This window comes from Triticum aestivum, chromosome 1B (genome assembly GCF_018294505.1).
Source record: "Triticum aestivum cultivar Chinese Spring chromosome 1B, IWGSC CS RefSeq v2.1, whole genome shotgun sequence".
Lineage (NCBI taxonomy): Eukaryota > Viridiplantae > Streptophyta > Magnoliopsida > Poales > Poaceae > Triticum > Triticum aestivum.
This window is the reverse complement of record NC_057795.1, coordinates 344,962,769-344,968,066: the sequence shown is the minus strand read 5'-3', so window position 1 is coordinate 344,968,066 and position 5,298 is coordinate 344,962,769.

The following is a 5,298-nucleotide window of genomic DNA, read 5'->3' as shown; positions in this document are numbered from 1 at the left end:
TCTATCCATGCCTCTCTCGAATACGTAATACACACACATACCTCTCTATGCCCTGCCAAATCCATCAACTGCACATTCACACATGTTACATCACGTACCCCATTGATCTAAAAAGCCCTCTCTTCATGTTTATTCGCATACAACATTCCTTTTGAATAAAGTGTGGCCAAAAAATTATTTTAGAATTTCTACATATATATAACATTACAAAGTTATATGGAGGAGTATGAATGCTAATTTGCATTGCATGGTGCCCACAATGATATTTATTCCGCACTGTGAATTTGTATATTTTTATACTATATATAAAGTTAGTCATAATAAATAGAAACGAAGAGCATCTCTCTCTCCATCGCATACCCCCCCTCTATGCCCCTCTCACGTACGCACACAAACTATCTCCAGGTCCTCTAAAAGTAAGCCCCCAGCACATTCACGCATGTTTCATCTTTCTCTTGCGATATATATAGTGACGATCATTGTATTTGAAGCGAAAGCACGATACATACATTGGACTTCAGAATCCACTCATTACGGTCACCATTTACATTTTGTGGTTATTATACAGTCATGGGCTCACCGTACAACTCTTTATTTGCTCAAGACACAACTAGTTGACCAGTTAAATGCTCCACGTGGCACCTCTAGTGTTGCATCACATTATCTCACTACCATCGGGCCCACCTGTCGGCTTGTATCTACTCTACATCTACACTCTTATAAAATACACTCTTATAAAAAACAAAGTTGGTGATGATGGTGTGCCTGCCGTCCTGCAATATAGGCCGTCCGATTTATATCTGACGGATAGGAAAGAAACTATGGCAATTTTGCAAAAAGGTACCCACACACCTCTCCACATTTGCAAATAAGGCCTTCCCTCGTTCATCCTTTTCTCTCACAAGATAAACTAGTCATAAAAATGCATCTTGATGTTACGTGCAACGCACAGGCATCTTGCTAGTAAGAATGAAAACAAACGACAAAAAAATATTGGACGGTGGTTCAAAGTCATGACCGCGGGCACAACGGACAAGGTGGCCTTGTATTGGTATGCTGAGCCGTCTATTTTAACACACAGGAGCTGGTGTGGTGATTATACACACATGCACACATGCACACGAACTGCATGCACGCAACACTCACACGAACACATGCACCCAAGCACGCACGCAACACTCACTGGTACACACGCAGCCACGCACACACGCACACACGCACGCATGCATGCACACACCAGTACACCACACGACTAACACACACTCTCATGCTCAAGTGCTCAACCTACAAGTGCATGCACACACATCAGGCCTTGACAGACACATACACAACCAGGTGATTCCCACGCACGGGTTGGAGTCTTGTCGCACCTCCATAAATTTGTGTTTATCTGACCTTTTCCCTATGCGAACTGACAGGTGGGACCCACAAGGAACGTGGTCAATTTAACTAGACAACATGGTGCCACGCAGACTATTTGGCCGGTCAACAGAGTGCAATCCGATGCTGAACCGTGAGCAAGTGACTGTATAATCACCGCAAAACGTATATAGTGACCGTAATCAGCTTATTCTGAAGTTCGGTGACCGTATTACGCTTTTCTCTCTGTAGGCCCTCCAAAACTACATCTCTACACACGGTAAAAAAAACTACATCTCTACACGTTCTCGCATGTTACATCTAACAACTATGCAATACAACACTACTACTACACTCTAACACAATAAATCATATGTGTTTTTAGTTTTACTAGATATCATATTGTTACTTAATTATTCAATTTGCATACATTAAAATTGCCTTTGAAATGTATGGCCAGTATCATATACCGCGCGGGAAAAATCCCGCCCTTTCCTGTTTAATCGGGTTTGTATTGATGGATCGCGCGAAACAGCAAAACTATAGTACTATACAGTACAAGTGACAGTTTACTGGGCCGTCGTGTCGTGTACTCCTCCGTCGTAAGAGTGGAGCGCTCGCTTTCATAAATCTTCTAATCCCTTTCGCCGACATGTGGGACATCAAGCTACCGGGTCCACGTGCCATATCGGAATACAGTGCAGAGCTGCCGGGGTGAAGCACCCAGTCATGGCACCGGCGTAGTAATGAGCAATGAGGCGTCAAATCACAAAGCTGCACCTTTCCCGCAGTTAAGTTGGAGGGACGAAGTAATAATGCTAAAAAGAAGAAGCTGGAGGGAGGAAGCAACCATCATTTCACTCGTTGTTGAATCCGCTTCTCTCTCATCTTCTTCAAGTTAACCACGTGTTGCTTCTGCCGTTGTTCTGCCTCATGTGGGATGCGGATCAGCTTGGTAAAGCACTAACACGTGGGACCGCATGTTAGCAAACTGCCAGGACAACGTCCTCTAAAAATAAGAAACCTCCCCTGTCATCCATGCGACAAAATCACCTCCTTTTTACTAATCTTGATTCTATAATTTTTTAGATCAATATAATTGAGATTTGTATAGATAGCACACAGAAGCAAAACCATGTGGTACGGTTAAGGGCATCCACAATGTGTAGCCAAATGTGAAAATAGCTTTTGGCATCGTGGGAACCATTGTGGACGGTGTTGCCAAAGCCAAAAGGATGGAACCGAAGCTCCCTGATTGATTGATTGAAGGAATAGAAAAATGCAACGTCTCTCCTCTTTCTCCCATGCTTGGACGCCTGTACAGTATAGAGCACAGAGTCTACTCCCCTGTCCCTTCTATCACAAAACACAAAGCAGTGAGGCGTCAAATCACAAAGCACGGACGAAGCAACCATCATTTCACTCTTCGCTGACTCCGCTTCTCCATCATCTTCTTTGAGAAACTATCTCACCACACTAAGCTGGATGGACGACGCTATTGTGTACTAGTAGTACTAGTACATTTACGCGTCCTTCTTCGAGAAATTTGCTTTGTTTGCACGAATTTCGTCCGGTTAGTTCATATAGTTGTCGAAAGGTATGCAGGCAGCATTGGATGGCATCCATCAGTGTCCTCGGACAGATGGCGGTGTAAATTTGAGGGCCAGCGCTGGAGATGCCCTAAGTATCATGCTATAATCGCTAACAGTGCTCCATTATTTCGCAAGGAACAGTTTTCCCTCGATCAAAATCAGATCCACCGTGTTTCGCACTCCTCCCACGTAAGAGTATAAACTCTTGCTTACATAAAAATGGAGCAAGTGGATGATACTGTAGCACGTCATATCACTCAAACTAGCCCTCCTAACACGCGGGAAAGCACCTCCATCGTCATTTTGTTCTGGATTTCTATGATCGATAGCACAAAAATGTTACGCTTTGCAAGTTCAAAAGGAAAAGGCAGCACACTTACGACTTGTACGCGTCGCACCCCCGACAGTCCGGCTCGCACGCCGCTCACCAGAGGGGACACGCGTTGTCTCGCATTTTCACTAACATGTGGGACTGGAATTGAATAAACCGTCGATAGCCAAAATCTAATCGCTCGACGAGCGTTGGCTGAGAAGAGAGAGATGGGGGAGGGAGAAGATATCGCCCGCCCACCGCGCATGGACTCCAAGAAATATATATGGTGATAATGTGAGGTAGGCCATGGGGGAGTCCGGAGTAAGTGAAGTAGAAAGGCACAAATGGTATGAACATGCGTGGCATATAGGGTGTGTTTGGTTGCGTTCTCGTCTCAGCATAGTTGTTCCCTCTTCATGCATGCTCAACTCAACACCCCCTCTTCATGCATGCTCTCTTCATGCATGCTTCTAGTGTATTTGTGCTAAACTAGTGTGGACTCATGCACCCTCCATACACTCTACCAAACACCCAAAAGTGGGTCGAGAAGGGAAATCTTGGGCGGCATTTGTCTCTTACTACGTAATGTGCATGCAACTAGACGTGTCTAAGTACCACTAAATGTTGTACGTGCAATGCACGGTGATGTTATGGAGTACGTGCCTAAGTACTCTACTACTACTATATTAGTTGGAGGCACATATTAGCTTTTATATTTGTTTACGTGTGTATGCCCCGAGACCTTCCAACTAGACGTGTCTTTCTCTCCAGGTCGCACTTTGTATCGTTCATACCACTACTACGTTGGTCTCCGACCTAGAAGTGGATGAAGTGGAGACACTCTACCACGTTGTTTTTTTGCGCTGGGCTCTACCACGCTGTTCGTGTACCACTCCTTTCGCTGACGTGTGGGACATCTAGCACGTGCCGTGTTTGGCACTCTTTGTTGTAAGAGCTGAAACGCTAGCATTCATCAGAAATAAAAAAATAAATATAAATCAGCAGTGATACTATTTTTTTTGAAAAAATTATCCTGGTCTACCTCGGTCGTATCGCAGGCCCAACCTTTTCCACTGTAAGTTGGTCGGACGAAGGAACCATCATGACTTCGTTGAATTCCGCTTCTTCAAGAAAACTTATTGTACCCGCAATACTGCTACCACACGCGAAGACTGGATGGCACTGTACCACGTCATATCACTGAAACCCACTAGGCCATCCTCAAAAAAAAAACCACTAGGCCAAACTAGCCGCCTATAGGTCATCTATTTTGGAACGGAGGGAGTACGTCTCTGTACTTCTATGATTTTATGTTGTACATCTCTGTACTTTTGCTACGATTTTCCTACCCTATGAACCAAATGAGGCCTGAATGTATCCGTGTCGACTAAGCCTACAATTTTAGGAGCTTGGGCTATTGGTCGATCAACGACGGATAAGTATAAGTGTACCACGAGCTCATCAACCCCAACGTTTCTCTTCGGTGAGTGTTTTGCAAGTACTATAGCTCGCACAGTAGCTAGCCTACTAACACCAAGAATCATCAAACAGGCCCTGCTGATATGATAAACAGTTCAAACTTACATCTAAGCATGCCATATATTACATCAAAAGCTGGTGAAGATACATCTGTTTCCATAACTCAGAGAGGGTTCGCATGATTCACTATCAAACAAAAGTAGCAAGTACCGCCCACACAAGACAGTGCACTAGCCCTAAAATGGTTTGGTAACACGCATCGTTCTGGTAATTAAAGAGAGAAGAAGCCATCTAGCTACTAATTATGGACCCGAAGGCCTAAGGTAAACTACTCACACTTCATTGGAGAGGCTATGGTGATGATGTAGAAGCCCTCCATGATGGATGCCCCCTCCGGCGGAGCTCCGGAACAGGCCCCAAGATGGGATCTCATGGGTACAGAAGGTTGCGATGGTGGAATTAGGTTTTTGGCTCTGTATCTGATCGTTTGGGGGTACGTAGGTATATATAGGAGGAAGGAGTACGTCGGTGGAGCAACAGGGGGCCCACAAGGGT